Source organism: Kogia breviceps, chromosome 2, assembly GCF_026419965.1.
Source record: "Kogia breviceps isolate mKogBre1 chromosome 2, mKogBre1 haplotype 1, whole genome shotgun sequence".
Lineage (NCBI taxonomy): Eukaryota > Metazoa > Chordata > Mammalia > Artiodactyla > Physeteridae > Kogia > Kogia breviceps.
The window spans coordinates 65,874,181-65,899,575 of record NC_081311.1 but is presented as its reverse complement, the minus strand read 5'-3'; the positions used below and the strand labels follow the sequence as shown (position 1 = coordinate 65,899,575).

The 25,395-nt window shown below is 36.3% G+C and overlaps 1 protein-coding gene and 1 pseudogene across 3 annotated transcripts in view; one reads left to right on the top strand and one right to left on the bottom strand.

The window, feature by feature from the left end:
- CTNNA3 (catenin alpha 3) overlaps positions 1-25,395 on the bottom strand; it is a 1,725,986-nt gene that overhangs the window by 1,319,279 nt on the left and 381,312 nt on the right. The gene's annotated exons all lie outside the window — the stretch shown is intronic.
- Positions 23,858-24,861, top strand: LOC131751322 (small ribosomal subunit protein uS14m-like; annotated as a pseudogene).

Sequence of the window (25,395 nt, the reverse complement as noted above, 5' to 3'; positions counted from 1 at the left end):
CCTGGCGGGGAGAAAAGGAGAAAGCTTGATGCCACAACATATAGAATTTGGATAAAACTAAGTCTGTGTAGGTTAGCAGGGCCAGATGGCAAGCAACACGATATAACAAGCAGTGTCCAGAGTGTTTATTCAAACTAGTCAATCAGCACTGCAAGGCCATGGTACCCTCCTTCTACAAATGAGCTCTTACTTCAACCATCAGTTTCATCACTCTCAGAAGCCCAAAACAACAATCTAGTTTAAAACCCGATGGAATTGCAGTGATTTCAGACTATTTTGATCTGGTATATTTTTATTATAGCATCATAAACACCACTTTCAACAACTTTCCTGTATATCTCAGCACTGTTCTGAGAGATATGTCAGAGGTGGAGAAAAGGTTACTAATATGTTATTTGTGGCATGGAGAACTGTGTAGAATCTTTTCCTGCGGCATTAAAGTCCTAAGTGTATGTTAACAAGTGCAGATGGCCATCTTCATTCTTTACAAGAACCTCTTCATAAAAAAAGGAAAAACCCCTCTTCCTTCAAGGGAGCATTCAGAGTACTACCAAAAGACCTCGATCTTCTGCTTTCCAGCTTCCATGCTTTATGTTGGTAAGGACATTGTTCATAACCACTTCTATCTATGCCAGGGAAAGGATGTGCAAGCTAAAAAAGAAGAACCAGGTGTGAAATTCCATAAAATGCTAACTGATTCACACCCTAGACTCTGAGGATTTACACACACTTCCACTGTTGGCAGGGCCGAGAGTAATGAGAATTCTGCTGTCACTGGTGAAGAACTAACAAATCAGAACATAAAAGGACATCTACCCCAGGGAAGGAGAACTTGCACTCCAATAAATGAAGCAATGGAGATAAGATGAAATTTACATTTAAGTCACAAAGCCACTGGGATTGGACTGTAATATTTTTTAAAAAGTATCAGACAATAAAGTAATTTGGTAATGTCAGCTGTTTGTTTTTTTTTTAAACTGCTGTGTGTATATCTGTTAGAGAGCTTCTTTTAAAGAAACAAACATTAGAACTAAGACTGAAAAGAAGCTATTCTATTACAATATTTTATAATCAGGAAATATCAAAAATTAATAATTGATGCAGCTTACTGAGGGCCTACTATGGGTAAGGAACTTACATTTTATTTCATTTAATATAACTGATTCAGATAGATCCATTCTTAAGAGGAGGAAATAAACTCAGAAAGGGTCAATAATTAGCCCAAAGCCAGGCTGCTAGAAAGGAGCAGAAGTGGGCTTCAAACTAAAGCCACCTGACTGTTAAAACCATGTTCTTTTTGCCTTAGAGTCCTTCTGTAAAGTTCACTATTAAATTTTTTTAAGCTATAATAATAACTATTAAGGGCTTATTATGTTCCTGGTTCATTATTTCACTATATCCTCTAAACAGCTAAATGAGGTAATATTTTACCTGTTTTATAGTTAGGAAACTAAGACACAAAGAAGTTAATTAACATGCCCACTTAGATTGTGGGAGAATCGTGATTCAAATTCCAAGTCACTGCCTCCAAAGCCTCAGTGTGTTTCCATAATTCATAATAGCTATGAATTTGAAACATTCGTTTAGTGCCAGGTCCTTGGGAACTTCCTCCATTTTGCAAATTTTAGTTGCCACCTGACTGGCTTTATCTCTTATGTGTTTATTTTCTCCTATCTTCTTCTCACTATAGATAACATAACTGTCTAGATTCATGAAATTTTAGAAATAGAATTCACCCTCTGATAAACTGACCCAGCAAGGACAAAAAGGAAGTTATTAACAAACTACAATTCACATCCTAAATTTCCCATCAATGAGGCATCCTTTCCACTACATGATGCCATCATTCAGCACTTCCAAAATAAGTAAATATAAAGGCATCTTTTAAAAAGACTGAAAAATACAATTCTACTATATTGAAGGTAATAATTAGATATAACAATCAGGTCAAGGATAAATTTTTGAAAGCAGCTACTACTCTAATAAAATTTTTGTACACATTGAAAAAAACATCAAAACACTGTAATCTAGCTTTGAAAACTCTCTAAATGTGCTCCCAATCTAGCAAACCCTGTTGACCAGCTCTTCTGGTCTTTTTGCCATACTTTGTACAACTCCCTCTCTGTCTTGCTTTTAAACCAGGACAGCTCTCTCCACATTTCCATCTTCTAAAATAATTAGACTCAACCATTCATCCTCAGAGTTCCTACCACAAAGTCTCAGCTATGACCTGTTAATGGCCCATATTCCACTATTTTGAAATTTCACCAACAAATTTATGGTGATTTGAGCATAACATTTTTATCTTCTCTCTCCCCCAAATTTCACTAAAACAGTAAAGGGGGGGAAGACACAAACAAAGAAAATAAAAGGCATCATTGAATGAGATTTTTCAACATATGTGGGGAGGGGAGCTAATGAAAGATGGATAATGTACTTAACAGGAAGGAAAAAGCTATAGCTTAAAGAGGAGAATAAAGATGAAAAAAGAGCTGATTCATTTCACAGAACCCTTAGAGAGGCGCAGCATTCAAAGCTTGTCATCATGGGGCATAGAATACCCATACATAATTCTCTCCCATCCCCTGCGCTGGATACTACCACCAAGAGAGTATTATAATTTTCATGGAAGAGATTAAACTGGAGAAGGTCAACATCTAGAGACTTCAGGTACTGTGAAGAGCAACGATGAGACTGAAGGCAAAAAAAGATGGATTAATTAAAAGCCCATGTACTAAGTCACAAGACCCTTCCCACAGCATCCTCTATCTCGTCATATGCAAAAAGCTGGGAACCAGGCATCTTCCACACACAAGAAATGAAAGATTACTTCCTTGAAAACACTGAACTGCCCTGAAAAAAAAATATCTTTGTTCTCACACTTGAGGTTCTCCAACACCTGAAAGATTCTAAAATGAAACAGGCCAATCAACAAGACCTAGAAACAGATCCTCAAGTCAGCTTTTTAATGCCTCATTCAAATGTAGACCTAAGAATCATCAAACATTTGATGAAAGGCTCCAACGTGAAACACAGACCGAAATAAACAAAGAAGAAAACAAAGACATGGAAGAAAGCAATATATGCTAGAAAGAGAAAAAAAGTCATCAAAAATATTCATCAGTATCACCAAAAAGATATATGAAGAGCTTAAAATTAGAGTCATAATATAAGAATAGGATGCTGTGGAAAAAGAAGAAGTAGAAAACAATAAGGAGCACTAAAAAATTGAACTTACATTTTACCTAATGCATGTGGTAAACTGCATTATTGTTCAAAAATATTCTCTACCCTTCTCCTATCAGATTTTTTTCCCTGCCCATGTGGCAGGATATTTGCCATTGATTTCCTTTTGACAATGAAATGTGTTTCAATGTGATGTTTCACAGAAACCTTAAAAGCAAGCATGTGGTTTACATTTTTTTTCCTCCTCTGACACAGGATTGGCAATACTCTGGATAGCAGTTGCTCCCACATTCTGAAACTTCCAAGGAAGATGATGTGGACAGATCTGTTTCTGACCACAATGAAAACCTATTGTGATGAAGAATTAAACTTCTGTTGCTGAAAGCCATTGAGATTTCGAGCATGTTTGTTACTCCAGACAATCTAGTCTATCCTGACACTACAATATGTTTGATCACATTGACTGGAGCTTCAGATTATTCAAAAAGCCAGAGTCTGAATTAGTAGGTACATAAAAAACTAAACAGGGACTTCCCTAATGGTCCAGTGGTTGGGACTTGGTCTTCCAGTGCAGGGGGTGCAGGTTTGATCCCTGGTTGGAGAGCTAAGATCCCACATGCATCGGGGTCAAAAAACCAAAGCATAAAACAGAAGCAATATTGTAACAAATTCATTAAAGACTTTAAAAATGGTCCACATCAAAAAAATCTTTAAAAAAAAAAGGAAAAGAAAAACTAAGCAAGTAAGAAATAAACACTTATCAACTCTGGAAAAAAACAAAAAGTTATATAAGAACAACCTGTAATCATATTACCCTATATGGCTCAGAGTAAAAAATATTTATAGAGTCATTATAACATAATCCCTTGATACTGTCTGAATCAAAAACCAAAATAACTGTCAAAAGGATAGGAGGAAGATCTGTGTGTGTATGTGTGTATCTGTTTGTAGAACTGTTAAGAACACTAAATCCTAATCTTCTCTAAAAGGAAGTCAATAGAGATTGAATACTGAAAAATCAAGAAAAACAGTACACTGTGATATTTCAAAATATGGACGTAAATATTAGAAGAATAAAAAGATTTAAAATAGTTGTCTCAGAAGCATTAGAACTGGAAGATAAGAAGATTGGGAAATGGGATTGCCATTCTTCAATACAGCATTATTTGACTTTTTATAAGTATTATTTTGATAAAGGTAAAAATTAAATGAAAACAGTTTTCTCTTACCATTTACAAACATACAGTTAAATATCCAAAGAAATCACCAAAAGACTTTTTAAGTGACTAAGAAGAATAACTGGGAAGTGGAGAGGGGCTAGGCAAGGGACTGCTATTTTTCACTTTAAGCTTCTCAGTACTACTTGATTTTTTTTTTTTTTGGCAATTTGACAAAAGAAATTAAAAATTTCCAAAGGAAAACAATTAGAAATAACAACTGAAATATGTAAGTGAAGTTTGCTTTTGCTATATTGAGTCAAATCATCAGAAAACAAAATCATATCAAGAATAAAGTAAAGAACTCAATATTTGCCAATAGCCTGATAAAATCAATAATTTAAAACTGTGAGCCTCACCATATTTTGTTTTGTTTTTTTTATAATGAGAATTTTTAGTGAGGTCATCTGGGTGCTTTAGGAATCTCAATCATTTTTCTAGAGATCTAATGTATAGCATAGTGATTATACTTATTAATACTATACTACAAACTTGAAAGTTGCTAAGAGAGTAGATTTTAAATGTTCTCTTCACACACACACACACACACACACACAAGTTAATTATGGAGATAGCCATAATTTTTGTTTGTTTGTTTGCTTAAAAATCTCCTTTAATTATATTTTCATGATCTCCAAAAGAACATCATTGCAGTTAATGTTACAAAAAAGCAAAGAGGGGCATCTGAACATGCAATAAAAAATGGATTCACAGTGAAAATAATGTACGTTGGTACTAAAATATAGTTACTTGGCTCCCTGCAGGGAAAAGCTTTATTCTAATTATTTATTCACTTGGGTTTTATCATGAGAAAAATTTTCTTTTTCTTGAAAGCTTTGGGAAGTTTTCAATTTGTGCTACTGTTATTGTTAGCATCTGCTGGAAGTCCCTCATTCTGAAAGCCATTATTTGCAATCTATAATTTAATCAGAAAATGCAAAAGTACAACAAATAGCTTGGCAACTGGGTTCTTGTTACATACAAAGCCATAAGCAAAAATATGTAACAAAATTGATGTGAAACAAACAATTTTGTCCTTATATACAGAAGTTTCACAGAAAGATAGACAAGATGGAAAGGCAGAGGGCTACGTACCAGATGAAGGAACAAGACAAAACCCCAGAAATACAATTAAATGAAGTGGAGATAGGTAACGTTCCAGAAAAAGAATTCAGAATAATGATAGTGAACATGATCCAGGACCTTGGAAAAAGAATGGAGGCAAAGATCAAGAAGATGCAAGAAATGTTTTACAAAGATCTAGAAGAATTAAAGAACAAACAAACAGAGACGAACAATACAATAACTGAAATGAAAACTACACTAGAAGGAATCAATAGCAGAATAACTGAGGCAGAAGAACGGATAAGTGACCTGGAAGACAGAATGGTGGAATTCACTGCTGCAGAACAGAAAAAAGAATGAAAAGAAATGAAGACAACCTAAGAGTCCACTGGGACAACATTAAACGCAACAACATTCACATTATAGGGGTCCCAGAAGGAGAAGAGAGAGAGAAAGGACCCGAGAAAATATTTGAAGAGATTATAGTCATAAACTTCCCTAACATGGGAAAGGAAATAGCCACCCAAGTCCAGGAAGCACAGAGAGTCCCATACAGGATAAACCCAAGGAGAAACACACCGAGACACATAGTAATCAAATTGGAAAAACTCAAAGACAAAGAAAAATTATTGAAAGCAGCAAGGGAAAAACAACAAATAACATACAAGGGAACTCCCATAAGGATAACATCTGATTTCTCAGCAGAAACTCTACAAGCCAGAAGAGAGTGGCATGATATACTGAAAGTGATGAAAGGGAAGCATCAACAACCAAAATTACTCTACCCGGCAAGGATCTCATTCAGATTTGATGGAGAAATCAAAAGTTTTACAGACAAGCAAAAGCTAAGAGAATTCAGCACCACCAAACCAGTCCTACAACAAAGGCTAAAGGAACTTCTCTAGGTGGGAAACAGAAGAGAAGAAAAGCACCTACAGAAACAAACCCAAAATAATTAAGAAAATGGTCATAGGAACATACATATTGATAACTACCTTAAACGTGAATGGATTAAATGATCCAACCAAAAGACACAGGCTTGCTGAATGGAAACAAAAACAAGTCCGCTATATATGCTGCCTAAAAGAGACGCACTTCAGACATAGGGACACATACAGATTGAAAGTCAGGGAATGGAGAAAAATATTCCATGCAAATGGAAATCAAAAGAAAGCTGGAGTAGCAATACTCATATAAGATAAAATGGACTTTAAAATAAAGAATGTTACAAGAGACAAGGAAGGACACTACATAATGATCAAGGGATCAATCCAAGAAGAGGATATAACAATTATAAATATATATGCACCAACCATAGAAACACGTCAATATATAAGGCAACCGCTGACAGCTATAAAAGAGGAAATCGACAGTAACACAGTAATAGTGGGGGACTTTAACACCTCACTTACACGAATGGACAGATCATTCAAAGTTAAAATAAATAAGGAAACAGAAGCTTTAAATGACACAATAGACCACATATATTTAATTAATATTTATAGGACATTCCATCCCAAAACAGCAGATTACACTTTCTTCTCAAATACGCACAGAACATTCTCCAGGATAGATCACATCTTGGGTAACAAATCAAGCCTCAGTAAATTTAAGAAAATTGAAATCATATCAAGCATATTTTCTTGGGTAACAAATCAAGCCTCAGTAAATTTAAGAAAATTGAAATCATATCAAGCATATTTTCTGACCACAGTGCTCTGAGATTAGAAATGAATTACAGGGAAAAACCCGTAAAAAACACAAACACATGGAGCTAACAATACGTTACTAAATAACCAGGACATCACAGAAGAAATCAAAGAATAAATCAAAAAATACCTAGAGACAAATGACAATGAAAACACAATGATCCAAAACCTATGGGATGCAGCAAAAGTAGTTCTAAGAGGGAACTTTATAGCTATACAAGCCTACCTCAAGAAAAAAGAAAAATCTCAAATAAATAATCTAACGTTACACCTAAAGGAACTAGAGAAAGAAGAACAAACAAAACCCAAAGTTATCAGAAGGAAAGAAATCATAAAGATCAGAGCAGAAATAAATGAAATAGAAAAAAAAGAAAACAATAACAAAGATCAATAAAACTAAAAGCTGGTTCTTTGAGAAGATAAACAAAATTGATACACCATTAGCCAGACTCATTAAGCAAAAGACAGAGAGGACTCAAATCAATAAAATTACAAATGAAAGAGTAGAAGTTACAACACACACCACAGAAATACAAAGCATCCTAAGAGACTACTACACGCAACTCTATGCCAATAAAATGGACAACCTCGGAGAAATGGATAAATTCTTAGAAAGGTATAACCTCCCAAGACTGAACCAGGAAGAAATAGAAAATATGAACAGACCAATCACAAGTAATGAAATTGAAACTGTGATTTAAAATCTTCCAACAAACAAAAGACCAGGACCAGATGGCTTCACAAGTGAATTCTATCAAACATTTAGAGAAGAGCTAACACCCATTTTTCTCAAACTTTTCCAAAACATTGCAGAGGAAGGAACACTCCCAAACTCATTGTATGAGGCCACCATCACCCTGATACCAAAACCAGACAAAGATACTACAAAGAAAGAAAATTACAGACCAATATCACTCACGAATATAGATCCAAAAATCCTCAACAAAATACTAGCAAACACAATCCAACAACACATTAAAAGGATGATACACCATGATCAAGTGGGATTTATCCCAGGGATGCAAGGATTCTTCAATATATGCAAATCAATAAATGTGATACACCATATTAAGAAATAGAAGAATTTAAAACTATATGATTGGGCTTCCGTGGTGGCGCAGTGGTTGAGAGTCCGTCTGCCGATGCAGGGGATACAGGTTCATGCCCTGGTCCGGGAAGATACCAAATGCTGTGGAGCGGCTGGGCCTGTGAGCCATGGCTGCTGGGTCTGCGCGTTTGAAGCCTGTGCTCCACAGTGGGAGAGGCCACAGCAGTGAGAGGTCCGTGTACAGCACACACACACACACACACACACACACACAAAAAAAACTACATGATCATCGCAATAGATGCAGAAAAAGCTTTTGACAAAATTCAACACCCATTTATGAAAAAAAACTCTCCAGAAAGTGGGCATAGAGGGAACCTACCTCAACATAATAAAGGCCATATACGACAAGCACACAGCAAACATCATTCTCAATGATGAAAAACAAAGAATTTCGTCTAAGATCAGGAATGTGACAAGGATGTCTCCTGTCACCACTATTATTCAACATAGTTTTGGAAGTCCTAGCCATGGCAATCAGAGAAGCAAAAGAAATAAAAAGAATAAAAATTGGAAAAGAAGTAAAACTGTCACTGTTTGCAGATGACATGATACTATACATAGAGAATCCTAAAGATGCCACCAGAAAACGACTAGAGCTAGCCAATGAATTTGGTAAAGTTGCAGGATACAAAATTAACCCACAGAAATTCCTTGCATTCCTATATACTAATGATGAAAAATCTGAAAGAGAAATTAAGGAAACACTTCCATTTACTATTGCAACAAAAGGAATAAAATACCTAGGAATAAACCTACCTCAGAAGACAAAATACCTGTATGCAGAAAATATAAGACACTGATGAAAGAAATTAAAGATGATACAAACAGATGGAGAGATATACCATGTTCTTGGATTGGAAGAATTAATATTGTGAAAATGACTATACTACCCAAAGCAATCTACAGATTCAATGCAATCCCTATCAAATTATCAATAGCATTTTTTACAGAACTAGAACAAAAAATCTTAAAATTTGTATGGAGACACAAAAGACCCCGAATAGCCAAAGCAGCCATGAGGGAAAAACGTGGAGCTGGAGGAATCAGACTCCCTGACTTCAGACTATATTACAAAGCTATAGTAATCAAGACAGTATGGTACTGGCACAAAAACAGAAATATAGATCAATGGAACAAGATAGAAAGTCTAGAGATAAACCCATGCATCTATGGTCAACTAACCTATGACAAAGGAGGCAAGGATATATAATGGAAAAAAGACAGTCTCTTCAGTAAGTGGTGATGGGAAAACTGGACAGCTACATGTAAAAGAATGAAATTAGAACACTCCCTAACACCATACACAAAAATAAACTCAGAATGGATTAGAGATCTAAATGTAAGACCGGACACTATAAAACTCTTAGAGGAAAACATAGGAAGAACACTCTTTGACATAAATCACAGCAAGATCTTTTTTGATCCACTTCCTAGAGTAATGGAAATAAAAACAAAAATAAACAAATGGGACTTAATGAAACTTCAAAACTTTTGCACAGCAAAGGAAACCATAAACAAGACAAAAAGACAACCCTCAGAATGGGAGAAAATATTTGCAAATGAATCAATGGACAAAGGATTAACCTCCAAAATATATAAGAAGCTCATGCAGCTCAATATTAAAAAAACAAACAACCCAATCCAAAAATGGGCAGAAGATCTAAATAGACATTTGTCCAAAGAAGACATACAGATGGCCAAGAGGCACATGCAAAGCTGCTCAACATCACTAATTATTAGAGAAATGCAAATCAAAACTACAATGAGGTATCACCTCACACCAGTTAGAATGGGCATCATCAGAAAATCTACCAACAACCAATGCTGGAGAGGGTGTGGAGAAAAGGGAACCCTCTTGCACTGTGGGTGGGAATGTAAATGGATACAGCCACTATGGAGAACAGTATGGAGGTTCCTTAAAAAATGAAAAATAGAATTACCATATGATCCAGCAATCCCACTACTGGGCATATACCCAGAGAAAAGCATAATTCAAAAAGACACATGCACCCCAATGTTCATTGCAGTGCTATTTACAATAGCCAGGTCATGGAAGCAACCTAAATGCCCATTGACAGATGAATGGATAAAGAAGTTGTGGTACATATATACAATGGAATATTACTCAGCCATAAAAAGGAATGAAATTGGGTCATTTGTTGTGGTGTGGATGGATCTAGAGACTGTCATACAGAGTGAAGTCAGAAAGAGGAAAACAAATATCGTATTTTAATGCATATATGTGGAACCTAGAAAAATGGTACAGATGAACCAGTCTGCAGGGCAGAAATTGAGACACAGATGTAGAGAACAAATGTATGGACACCAAGCAGGGAAAGCGGCAGGGGGCTGCGGGTGGATGTGTGATGAACTGGGCGATTGAGATTGACATATATACACTGATGTGTATAAAATTGATTACTAGTAAGAACATGCTGTATAAACAATTTTTTAAAAATAGATTAATAAGAAAAAAAGGTAATTATGTGACGTGATGCAGGTGTTATCTAATGTTACAGTGGTAATCATTTAGCAATATATAAGTATGTCAAATAATCACCTTGCAAACCTTAAACTTACACAGTGTTATACGTCAATTATACCTCAACAAAGCTGGAAGAAAAGAATCTCAATCATTATCAAAAATAAGTTACTTTCAATATGCAATACTGTACTTACTAAGACTGGGTAATGCACATCTCAGGATCATTTTCAAAAAATACTGAACATTTTATTCTTAATCTTCAGTCAAACCAGGATTTTATTAATGTAACCACAAATTCCTGTTAAATGGAATAAATATTAATTAAACAACTATTATATATGTGTATAAGATTGCCCTAAGCTTTGCAGGAGATAAAAGTTAAGATATTTCACTCTCTATTGTCCTGGAATTTATAATCTTGTGAGGAACATAAGATGCTCATAGCAATTACCATAATAAAGTGGAAAATTATATAGGGGCATAAAAGAGGTAGAAAAAGGGAAGAGAAATGAAAATTAGTTATAATTCAGAGGACCAGGGAGCAGATGGTCTTTGAACATAGGCTGAAATTGAACATGTGAAGCTAGAGAGAGGAGAATTATATGGGAATAACATAATAATATCAATAAAGAATACAAGAAGGAAAGTGCAGCACATGTCAGTTCAGCAAGTCACTTTGGTTGGATCTTAAGGTGGGTGAAAAGAAGTAGTAAAAAATAAAGAAAGAAAATATTTTGGGAGTTCATAGGGCTCTCTGAGGATCAAGTTAACCATTTTATAATTCATATAACAGAAATGTTGGTGTCAATTAAAGGTTTTGAGAAACAAGTGACCTGTCCAGAATTATATTAAGGAAGATTAATCTGAAAATGTACATGGGGATGATTAAAAGAGAAGAAACAAGAGCTATGCTTTATTTAACATTAATAGATAATAAAGAGAAAATCACATTCTCTGAATAGATATTTGACATACATTTTTGAGAAATATCATCATTCTCAAACAATGAGGACATTTCAAATTTGCATCAAAATATTGTAAATAGCATGAGTGTTGTAAAAAAAAATACATAAGCAAGCAATATACACATTGATCTTTATGAGCTCTATAATTATACTATTGGTCAAAACAGTTCCTATTCACCTAAAGGAGGAATGTCTTAAGGTAGAAAAGAAAGAACTAAAGTAGATGTGAAAATTTCCCTTAGTTATTTTCAAACAGGGGCTCCTCAAAAAAAACTGCAATTAATTAAGTTTCTGAAATACAAACATATCTGAATAGTAGACATATGGCAGGAGCAGCAAATGAGCAGACCAAGTTGAGGTTCTAATTTGTCAAAAGTAAGCACATTATTACCAATCTGTTAATGTTGACAAGGAGACTTATTTTGACTGTTCCTTTTGTCTCAATAAATGAGTGGATTTCAAATACTCTATATAGAAATACTAAAAGGAGCCCTTCTGAAAGTACATATCAACCCAATAATTTCTGGATGCTCTTTCAGTATAGCCTACAAATATTTTCAGGACAGCAACTCAGAAGGGAATAAATGTCTTAAGTCCTTGAGCTATGTATTGAATGCTAATGTATTTGTATATGATGGATTTAATACAGAACTGAGAATAAATGACTTTCAGCAGCTGCACTCTAGACCTATAAATCGCTATGAGTACTACAAAATCCATACAGAAGAGGAACAGCTGGATAATTTACAACGCCAGTATTTGTCAGGAAAAAGCTTAAAATACAGAACCTGATTTCTCCTTTTTTCACAGTGCATGCTTCTACAAAAATTAAAAATTATCCTTCTAGAGAATCTATTTGGATAAGTGCTTCTATTCATATTGACACATTGCTCCTTTAAAATACAAAATCCTTAATTCCACTCATTTTAAGGGAGCACTTTTTAAAAGGAAAAAAATGGCAAATGGAAAAAGTTTTCCTTATAACCAAATGCAAGCACAAAGAAAAGTCTGTTAATATTTATTTTGTTTGCCAATTGCTATGCTCTGATAAAATCCTACAAAAGGTAACACATTAACCAGATGACTTGCAGAGCACAGTGATACCAAAAATAGTACTTAAGTTAATACACTAATTGCAAAATTGCAGAGATTAAGTTCATCATTCTAGTTCTTGGATAAACTTTGGAGATAGAGTATTTAAAGTTTAATATAAGGGCTGTCTTAAGCCTGTTGAATAATACAAGCGGTAAAAATGTGCTCCATATAAGAAGTGAACTCCAGAAAGAGAAAGCTGCAGTCACTAAAGGAATATTAGCTCATGTGTAAGCAACAAAATAACTTGCTGCAACTTCTATAAAAGTCAATACAACAGAATGCCTAAGTGCCAATCTTGCTCACATATCTACCATTGTTTTAGTTTTCATAGGTGACTCTGATTCATAAAGAAGCCATTTTACCTTGATAATAACGCCAAAGAAAAATTTTTATGTCCCCACATGGAGCTATAATGTCTTCTATGCAGGAATTTGACAATATGAAAAAATTTGGACCTATTTTCAAATGGACCTCACTCAGGTTCAGACGTATAAGTTCCTTTAAAACAATGATAAAGACGCAGATGTAGAGAACGGACTTGAAGACAAGAGGAGGGGGAAGGGTAAGCTGGGATGAACTGAGAGCGTAGCATGGACATATATACACTACCAAATGTATAATAGATAGCTAGTGGGAAGCAGCCGCAGAGCACAGGGAGATCAGCTCGGTGCTTTGTGACCACCTAGAGGGGTAGGATAGGGAGGGTGGGAGGGAGGGAGACACAAGAGGGAAGAGATATGGGAACATATATATATGTGTAGCTGATTCACTTTGTTATAAAGCAGAAACTAACACACCATTGTAAAGCAATTATACTCCAATAAAGATGTTAACAAATAAAAATTTTAAAATAAAATAAAAAAGAATGAATATATGTATAACGGAATCACTTTGCTGTACACCTGAAACTAACACAACAGTGTAAGTCAACTATATGCCAGTAAAATTAAAATATCAATTGAAAAAAAGAAATCATCTTTAAGCCTCACATTTTTCAGGTGAGGAAAGTGAGGGCTAAACAATGACCCAAAGTCATTCAGCTAAGAGAGATGTAAAAAACAAAAAATCAGTAAACATCTAAGAAGTACTTATGATATATCAGGCACTGAGCTAGACACTTTCCATATAAAATAAAACTGAATTGGGTATTATTACAATGACATCCAGTCTACTGTATAAATGAATAAATTCTCAAATAGCCTCCAAAAATAAAATATTTAAGGGAGATAGTATAAGGAATTTGAATAATTTTTTAAGGAACACTTGTTTTATAAAGAGAGAAGGGATGAAAAAGAAAAAAAGATAAAAACCATTCTATATAAAATATAAAAAGATGTTTGTACTAACTCGATTAGTTAAAATTAATTGTGGGGACTTCCCTGGTGCTCCAGTGGTAAAGAATCTTCCTTACAATGCAGAAGACACGGGTTCGCTCCCTGATCAGGGACCTAAGATCCCACATGCTGCGCGGCAACTAAGCCACAACTACTGAGCCCACACACCTAAACTAGAGAGCCCATGTGCCACCAACTACAGAGCCCAAGAACTCTGGAGCCTATGCACCACAACTAGAGAGAGAAAACCTGCATGCCACGACTAGAGAGAAGCCCGCACACCACAACTAGAGAGAAGCCTGAGCACCACAACGAAGAGCCCGTGCACCACAACGAAAGATCCCGCATGCCTCAACAAATATCCCGTGTGCCACAACTAAGACCCGACACAGCCAAAAATAAATAATAAATTTAAAAATTAACTATGCATGACTTAAGAATATGTTTTTATGAAATTAATGTTTGTTTTTTTACAAGGGTTCTTACAGGCAGGAAATATATATGCTTTTCCTGTGAATACTCCAGGAAATATTGTGACTACTCCAGACTTCACCATAACAGCAGTATAATGCAGAACTCAATACAAAATAAAAAAGAACACCAGGCCATCAATTTTAGTTCCTTTAATACTGACAAAGCTTGTTAGGAAAAGAAGAAAAGTTTTATTTTTTATAAATAGGGAGAGGATTTTAGTGTCTATTTTAGAATAGTAGGTAGCATTCCAGCTGTTTGGGGCCACTTTGGGCTCTAGGTACTTTAAAATTAATGGGTTGGGCCTAATAAAGGGCATATTTTCCTCCTGCATCAAAAATGCATGCTTGTTCCTAGCAGATACAATATGTTTCTGCAAGTATGGCACATTTTTATTATACCATGTAGTAAATGAAGACATTTGCCTTCTCCTAGAGACACAGCTCTTGAGTCAGTTGAAAGAAACGAGCAAGTAAACCTCAGTGACTCTCATACCCCCAAAGGAACAAGCTGATTTCTCATGAGAGCTGCATTCAACCTATGGCTAAATAATGCTATTTTAAATTCCCCTCTGTGGGAAGTGTAATTCTATCAAATGAATGTGGGCTTTGGAGCCAGAGAGCTCTTAGTTCAAATCCCAGTTCTACCATTTACTAGTTCTGTGGCATTTAGATAATCCCTTTATTCCTCTAGATGTCACTTTCCTCACAGGGTTAATATGAGGACTACATTATAAAACACTTAGCAAAACAGCTGGTATGTAGTAAGCACTTAATGAATGGTGACTATCAGCAGTCCCCTCTAAAATTTAAAGTTACCTACTATTTAAGCATCTTTCAGTTCTGGCCAAACTTTAAATTAGTATCAAAAAATCATCTAATGTTTCTCCCACTATGTTGAGTAGCAAAAGAAAAATATTCAAGAGACCTCCAGTTTCAGCCATGTCTTCAGCTTCCAGTCAGTGAGAGACACGCAGCCATAGCAGTTGGATTGGTCAGCCTTTCTTGACACACCACTGTGCTGAGTGTTTCAGGACGTGGCTCACCAGATGGTTGGGGTTAGTGTGTGTCATCACATTTAAGTGGGGATTAGGAGCAGGAAGGCTGCCTTGCTGGAGCTGTGTGGTCTTCTCCAAGCAAGAGTTGCAGGCAAGAGAACTACTTGCTTGGGGAAGAAGAGGAGTAATGCATCTTCTGCCGCCACAAGAAAAGCAGTCTCTTCTGGTGCTGATGGCCAGCCACCATCATCTGATGAAGATGAATTTGGCAAATGACATGCAGATTCTCCAAGACAGAATAACTGCAGAAAATCTTCAAAGGTGGAAGGAGAATAGCTCGTGAACCAGGTGCGAATACCCAGATTTCTGGGCATCCCCAAGAGCACATGATAGAATCCACAAATAAAAGACCAGTGATAAGTTTCCAGGGAAATATACCAGATGTATACCCTCCCATACCTTCTTCAGTGTCATAGTTTCTCCTGGGAGTCACCACTTTGAAACCCTGAAGAAAGTTAGAGAGGGTTTCACAAATTTTAGTATAGTTTTTAGCGCTGTTATCACTAGTGGATTTGTTTTTTGGTTTGGTTGCTCTCTTCTTTCTTCCTCTCTCTCTCTCTTTTTTTTTTTTTTTTTACTTTTTTATTTTTAATAATTTTTTTCTATTTTAAAAACTTTATTTATTTATTTTTTTATTCTTTCTTTCTTTCTCTTTTCTCCCTTTTCTTCTGAGCCATGGAGCTGACAGGGTCTTGGTGCTCAAGCTGGGTGTCAGGCCTGAACCTCTGTGGTGGGAGAGCCGATTTCAGGAAATTAGTCCATCAGAGACCTCCCGGCCGCATGTAATATCAAATGGCAAAAGCTCTCCCAGAGATCTCCATATCAATGCTAAGACCCAGCTCCACTCAATGACCAGAAAGTGACAGTGCTAGACACCCTATGCCAAACAACTAGCAAGGCAGGAACACAACCCCATCCATTAGCAGAGAGGCTGCCTAAAATCATAATAAGTTCACAGACACCCCAAAACACAACACCAGAAATGTTCTGCCGACCAGAAAGACAAGAACCAGCCTCATCCACCAGAACACAGGCCTCAGTCTCCTCCACCAGGGAGCCTACACATCCCAATGAACCAACCTTACCCAATGGGGACAGACACCAAAAACAACAGGAACTATGAACGTGCAGCCTGCGGAAAGGACACCCCAAAGACAGTAAGATAACCAAAATAAGAAGACAGAGAAATACACAGCAGATGAAGGAGCTAGGTAAAAACCCACCAGATGAAACAACTGAAGAGGAAATAGGCAGTCTACCTGAAAAAGAATTCAGAGTAATGAGAGCAAAGATGATCCAAAATCTTGGAAATAGAATGGAGAAAATACAAGAAATGGTCAACAAGGACCTAGAAGAACTAAAGAGCAAACAAACAATGATGAACAACACATTACATGCAATTAGAAATTCTGTAGAAGGAATCAATAGCAGAATAACTGAGGCAGAAGAACAGATAAGTGGCCTGGAAGATAAAATAGTGGAAATACCTACTGCAGAGCAGAGTAAGGAAAAAAGAATGAAAAGAACTGAGGACAGTCCCAGAGACATCTGGGACAACATTAAACACACCAACATTTGAATTATAGGGGTCCCAGAAAAAGAAGAGAAAAAGAAAGGGACTGAGAAAATATTTGAAGAGATTATAATTGAAAACTTCCTTAATTTGGGAGAAGTACTCATTCGAGGCCAGGAAGCACAGAGAGTCCATAGAGGATAAATCCAAGGATAAATATACAAAGACACATATTAATCAAACTATCCAAAATTAAAAACACAGACAAAATATTAAAGCAGCAAGGGAAAACAACAAATAACATACAAGGGAATCCCCATAAGGTTAACAGCTGATCTTTCAGCAGAAACTCTGAAAGCCAAAGGGAGTAGCAGGACATATTTAAAGTGATGAAAGGGAAAATCCTACAACTAAGATTACTCTACCCAGCAAGGATCTCAGTCAGATTCAAAGAGAAATTAAAACCTTTACAGACAAGCAAAAGCTAAGAGAATTCAGCACCACTAAACCATCCCTACAACAAATGCTAAAGGAAATTCTCTAGGCAGGAAACACAAGAGAAGGAAAAGACCCACAATTACAAGGACAAAACAATTAAGAAAATGGTAATAGGAACATACATATAATTACTTTAAATGTAAATAGATTAAATGCTCCCACCAATAGACATAGACTGGGTTGAATGGACACATAAACAAGGCCCATATATATACTGTCTACAAGAGATCCACATAGAACCTAGGGACACATACAGACAGAAAGTGAGGGGATGGAAAAAGATATTCCATGCAAATGGAAATCAAAAGAAACCTGGAGTAGCAATTCTCATATCACACAAAATACACTTTAAAATAAAGACTGTTACAAGAGACAAAGAAAGACACTATATAATGATCAAAGGATCAATCCAAGAAGATATAACAAGAGTAAATATTTAGGCACCCAACATAGGAGCACCTCAAAACATAAGGCAAATGTTAACAGTCATAAAAGGGAAATCAACAGTAACACAGTCTCAGTAAGGGACTTTAACACCCCACTTTCACCAAAGGACAGATCATCCAAAATGAAAATAAGTAAGGAAACGCAAGATATCACTGAAGAAATCAAAGAGGAAATAAAAAATACCTAGAAACAAATGACACTGAAAACAAGATGACTCAAAAGCTATGGGATACAGCAAAAGCAGCTGTAAGAGGGAAGTTTATAGCAATACAGTCCTACCTTAAGACACAAGAAATATCTCAAATGAACAACCTAACATTACACATAAAGCAATCAAAGAAAGAAGAACAACAACAAAAAAAATCCCCACAGTTAGCAGAATGAAAGAAATCATAAACATCAGATCAGAAATAAATGAAAAAGAAATGAAGGAAACAATAGCAAAGATCAATTAAAAAAAAAATCTGTTTCTTTGAGAAGATAAACAAAATTGATAAACCATTAGCCAGACTCATCAAGAAAAAAAGGGAGAACACTCAAAATCAACAGAATTAGAAATGAAAAAGGAGAAGTAACAACTGACACTGCAGAAATACAAAGGATCACTGGAGGTTACTACAAGCAACTCCATGCCAATAAAATGGACAACCTGGAAGAAATGGACAAATTCTTAGAAATACACAACCCTCCAAGATTGAACCAGGAAAAAATAGAAAATATGAACAGACCAATCCCAAGCACTGAAATTAAAACTGTGATTAAAAATCTTCCAACAAACCAAAGCCCAAGACCAGATGCGTTCACAGGTGAATTCTATCAAACATTTAGAAGAAGCTAACACCTATCCTTCTCAAACTCTTCCAAAATACAGAAGAGGGAGGAACACTCCCAAACTCATTCTACGAGGCCACCATCACCCTGATACCAAAACCGGACAAAGGTGCCACAAAAAAAGAAAACTACGGACCAATATCACTGATGAACATCGATGTAAAAATACTCAACAATATACTAGCAAACAGAATCAAACAGCACATAAAAAGGATCATACACCATGATCAAGTGGGGTTTACCCCAGGAATGCAAGGATTCTTCAATAGGCACAAATCAATCTATGTGATAAACCATATTAAAAAATTGAATGAGAAAAACCATATGAGCATCTCAATAATGCAGAAAAAGGTTTTGAAAAAAATTCAACACCCATTTATGATAAAAACCCTCTAGAAAGTAGGCATAGAGGGAACTTTCTTCAACATAATAAAGGCCATATATGACAAAGACACAGCCAACATCATCCTCAATGGTGAAAAACTGAAACCATTTCCAATAAGATCAGGAACAAGACAAGGTTGCCCACTCTCACCAGTTATTCAACATAGTTTTGGAAGTTTTAGCCACAGCAATGAGAGAAGAAAAGGAAATAAAAGGAATCCACATAATAAAAGAAGAAGTAAAGCTGTCACTGTTTGCAGATGACATGATACTATACATAGAGAATCCTAAAGATGCTACCAGAAAACCACTAGAACTCATCAATGAATTTGGTAAAGTAGCAGGGTACAAAATTAATGCACAGAAATCTCTTTCACTCTTACACACTAACAATGAAAAGTGTGAAAGCGAAATTAAGGTAACACTCCCATTTACCATTGCAACAAAAAGAATAAAATACCTAGGAATAAACCTACCTAAGGAGACAAAAGACCTGTATGCAGAAAATTATAAGACACTGATGAAAGAAATTAAAGATGATACAAATAGATGGAGAGATATACCATGTTTTTGGATTGGAAGACTTAACATTGTGAAAATGGCTATACTACCAAGAGCAATCTAAAGATTCAGTGCAATCCCTACCAAACTACCAATGGCATTTTTTACAGAACTAGAACAAAAATTTTCACAATTTGCATGGAAACACAAACAACTCCGAATAACCAAATCAATCTTGAGAAAGAAAAACGGAGCTGGAGGAATCAGGCTCCCTAACTTCAGACTATACTACAAAGCTACAGTAATTAAGACAGCATGGTACTGGCACAAAAACACAAATATAGATCAACGGAACAGGATAGAAATCCCAGAGATAAACCCACACACATATGGTCACCTTATCTTTGATAAAGGAGGCAAGAATATACAATGGAGAAAAGACAACCTCTTCAATAAGTGGTGCTGGGATAACTGGACAGCTACATGTAAAAGAATGAAATTAGAACACTCCCTAACACCATACACAAAAATAAACTCAAAATGGATTACAGACCTAAATGTAAGGCCAGACACTATACAACTCTTAGAGGAAAACATAGGCAGAACACTCCATGGCATAAATCACAGCATGATCCTTTTTGACTCACCTCCTAGAGAAATGGAAATAAAAACAAAAATAAACAAGCAGCACATAATGAAACTTAGTAGCTTTTGCACAGCAAAGGATACCATAAACAAGACGAAAAGACAACCCTCAGAATGGGAGAGAAAACTGCAAATGAAGCAACTGACAAAGGCTTAATTTCCAAAATATACAAGCAGCTCATGCAGCTCAATATCAAAAAAAACAAACAACCCAATCCAAAAATTGGCAGAAGACCTAAATAATCATTTCTCCAAAGAAGATATACAGACTGCCACAAACACATGAAAGGATGCTCAACATGACTAATTATTAGAGAAATGCAAATCAAAACTGCAATGAGGTATCACCTTACACCGGTCAGAATGGCCATCATCAAAAAATCTAGAAACAATAAATGCTGGAGAGGGTGTGGAGAAAAGAGAACCCTCTTGCACTCTTGGTGGGAATGTAAATTGATACAGCCCTATGGAGAACAGTATAGAGGTTCCCCAAAAAACTAAAAATAGAACTACCATACGACCCAGCAATCTCACTACTGGGCATATACCCTGAGAAAAACATAATTCAAAAAGTGTCATGTACCACAATGTTCATTGCAGCTCTATTTACGATAGCCAGGACATGGAAGCAACCAAAGTGTCCATTGACAGAAATGGATAAAGAAGATGTGGCACATATATACAATGGAATATTAGCCATAAAAAGAAATGAAACTGAATTATTTGTAGTGAGGTGGATGGACCTAGAGTCTGTCATACAGAGTGAAGTAAGTCAGAAAGAGAAAAACCAATACCATATGCTAACACATATATATGGAATCTAAAAAAAACAAAATGGTTTTGACGAACCTAGGGGCAGGACAGGAATAAAGATGCAGACGTAGAGAATGGACTTGAGGACACGGGGAGGGGGAAGGGTAAACTGGGACGAAGTGAGAGAATGGCATGGACATATATACACTACCAAATGTAAAACAGATAGCTAGTGGGAAGCAGCTGCATAGCACAGGGAGATTAGCTCAGTGCTTTGTGTACACCTAGCGGGGTGGGATAGGGAGGGTGAAGGGAGATGCAAGAGTTAGGAGATATGGGGATTTATGTATATGTACAGCTGATTCATTTTGTTGTACAGCAGAAACTAACAGACCACTGTAAAGCAATTATACTCCAATAAAGATGTTAAAAAAAAAAAAGTAAAACACTACTCAAGAAATGGGAAGGCCTTCAAGATACAATTTTTCATGTCTGTAAAATTAACTGTGCATTAACTCGTGACTGACAATACTACAACATAGAACTAATTATAAAATTTTAAAAGAACAGAATATTAATCTACAGTTAAAATAAAATATTAGTTGTCTCAACCTAAATCATTTCAAAGGCCTGAGATTTGTTTCTGTCTTGATTTTACAGAAATCCTTTCCCTAGATCTTATTAAACCTTAAAGATCCTTGAATATAATTTCTTGGCACTTCCTTTGAGATCTTCAAAAAATCAAGAGATCTGCTGAGTTATTCCATGATAACTAGCACATGAGAAAATTTCTTATATATATTGTCTTTTTGATATTGAAACCCATTTCAGAGTAATTATCAACATATTTGCCATTACTTTCATGCAAATATTTTCTGAATGTTTACATATAGTATGATATAAATATAGCAAAAACAATCTCCTGGAATAAATGTGTGTGTCCCCATAAAAGGTATCCCTTATGCATATATAGCTCAAATTGACAGCATATAATTCACTTGAATTCATCAGATGGTTTTTCTTCTTGTAGTCATTTATATCCAGTTCACAGGCCAGGCCAATCTGCATCCTCCACAAGTAATCAAATAATGTGATCAGCCTTGAAAAACTTATTAGAGATACTTTCTAACATACATTCTTGGTCCAGTATAATCTTGGATATTGGGAAGTAGAATACTACTCAGAACCCTGGTATTTTATACTGTGTTTCAAGGACTGTAGAGAAACATATGGTTATAATGACTCTGATACTTTCCATGACTGTATAATTAAGGTATAGTTTTAGTTTTAAAGGAGTACCAAACAGGCTTTGAATCACTGGAAAGAACAGCTTTAACTGAGAGTGGTAGAGCATCTTGACCTCCACAGTAATGAACCTCTGCAGTCAAAGTTAATTTAGCCCATTCTGTAATTGACACTGTTCATAAAAACAATTTAAAACAATTTCACACTTTGCTAGTACGCACAATTTCCAAACTACTAAGTAAACCATCAATATCAAGAACAGTGGTTTATGATCATTGAAATGGACTCTCAAAATAAACAACTAACTACTCTGCAAAACTGTTATTCCTGCTGCTGAAACCAACATTGTGAAATGGCTTTGAAATCCAGCAGAACTACAGATTTCTCCTGTAGGTCACAGTTTGGCAAAAGTGTCTTAATCCTAAATGAAGTTAGGCTCAATGGAATATCTTTCTATAATATGTGTTTGAGTCCCAATGACAGGAGTACAGACTACTTCTTCGCATGCACTTTTATTTATGTGTTTCAAAATGTAATAAAATCTTCTCAGCTTATCAATCCCAGCAAGGAGCCTTACATCACTCTTCTGAGTACCAAAGCAACCGATTTAAACTGCATTTATTTATTTTATAAGATGCAGGTCTTGTCTATTGCTTAATAAGAGTATTTACAGGGGGGTTGTACTATATATTATCTGTGCATTTTTTTTTCCATACAAATAAAATCACAACCGTATTAACAGAAGATGTGAAACAAACCAGGTTTCAACAAGGTGGTTCTCTTTTCAACAATAACAACAAAACTATACTAAAACTATACTGAAGTTCCACTGTAGGAAACCAAAAATTCAAAAGAACCAAGCACTACACTGACCCCCATTGCCTTCTGACATCCATAACTAGATTACCTCCTTGTGACTTACTTAAACTCTGAACCCCTAGAAAGTTTTCAGAAAGAGCTTTTCCAAATTCTTCTTCCTGTCACCCATAAAGCTGCTTTCAGGCACTAAATTATAGATTAATGATCTCCAAACTTTTTGGATCAAGCACTCCCATTCAGAAAAAAGAAAAATTCGGCATTCATACTCATTGTATTTATACATTACATAAAACACTAACCTTTGCTTTTAAATATTATTAAACCTATTTTTTTTTAATTTTCTTAAATAAAAATTAAATAACAGTAGAAGTTATAACATTTTTCATATATCCCACTGGATCATCATGCATGCCTCCTGGGTACCACTTTGGAGAATGCCATACTACATAATAAGTCAGATCTGGATTATAAGTTATGGAAGAGGCAAAAGATAATTTTGGTTAAAAGCCTTAACTGTTGGGACAACATGGCAGCCTTCATGCTTGGCTCTCTGCTGCAGACCATCCGGCAGGTCTGGCCCACCCCCTTATACCCTCCTCCCTCTCTCCCCTGAAGCTCCAAACCCACGGGTCCCCACTATTCTCCCGCCTGTAGCGCCCAGTGCAGACCCGTCCCAGGGTTCCCCTCTGCCCGCTTCCCTCCTCCGGCCTGAGTCAGGGCAGGGCCGAGCTGCAGATGTAAATTTGGTATTCATAAGCTTAGAGCTGACTGGCATTGAAAGCTACAGATTGACTCCAATTTGTAAGGCGTGTAGGTGGAGAGAGAAGGTGTCCGAGGAATGAGGCCCCAGAGCCTTTAATGTTAAGAGAAGAGAGCCGAGCAAAGGAGACTTGAAAGAAGCAGGGCGAGGGAGGAGGGCGTGGTGGCCCGGGAGCACTCCAGGGGCAGGCAGTGGGCAACTTTCTGCTCAAAGTCAATTGAAAGAAGACCTGAGAATTGCCTGTTGGGCTTAGCAGAGTGGAAATTGTTGGGACCTGGATCACAGCGGTTTCGATGGCATGGTGGGAGGGAAAACGTTCAAGACAGAAGAGGAGGAAAGAAATCGGAGACTACGAATATAGACAAGCCTTTGAAGACGTTTTGCTGCAAAGGGGAGCAGAAAAATGGGTCAATAGCTGGAGAGGAGGTTGTTCCTTCATCAGCTTCAGGCCAAGTTTGAAGTTACTATGTAGACTGTAAAATGTTGCGTGATGTGAAGAGAAGAAAAATGGCCTATGAGTATGCAGATGAGAGGCTACATATCAATTCTCAAGAAGAATACCATTCTGCCAAAAGGCCTTCAGGAAGTGGCTGATGAAGAAATTGCTGCCCGTCCCCGGGACAGCTTTCGCGTTGGAATCACAAATCGGTGTCTTACGACGCCCCTCCCGTCCATGAGGTGTAAGGCGGCGCTGGAGGCTTAGTCATATCTTCTCCTGTCACTTAGCCGACCATGGGCAACTGTTTGGGGTGCAGCGAGCAATGTGGTAATAACCAGCTCCAGAACCTACTGAGCTGGCAAGAAAACCAGTTCTGTCAAGAAGAGCCTTTTCTAATAGACAAAAACCTAGTTTTTATGGGGGTCCAGAATAAAGGTCTGCTCTACATGATGCTGTCTACAGTTACTTTTAAATTTTAAATGAAAAAATTTGGATATTTCATTCTGTCAGTGAATTATCTTTTCTCTTGGATTTAAGAAATTAAACATACTGTTCCCAAGCGTAGTGTGAAGAGTAGAGTAATAAAAAATATTTCTGTGAAAAAAAAAAAAGCCTTAATTGTTAAAACAAAAGGGAAAAGATAGAAAGAAAACACCAGGTCACAAATAGCGTAAGTTCATTGAACATCACTATATGCCAGGCACTTCACATAAATTACACCATTTAATCTTCATAAAGAACCCTTAAAGGAAGTATCATTTTTTCCTCTTGTACAGATGAGGAAATTAGGATCAGGGTAATTACACCTAAGGTTTAGATCTCAAAACCCATGATTGTCAGAAGACTGGAAGTAAGTAAAAAGGAA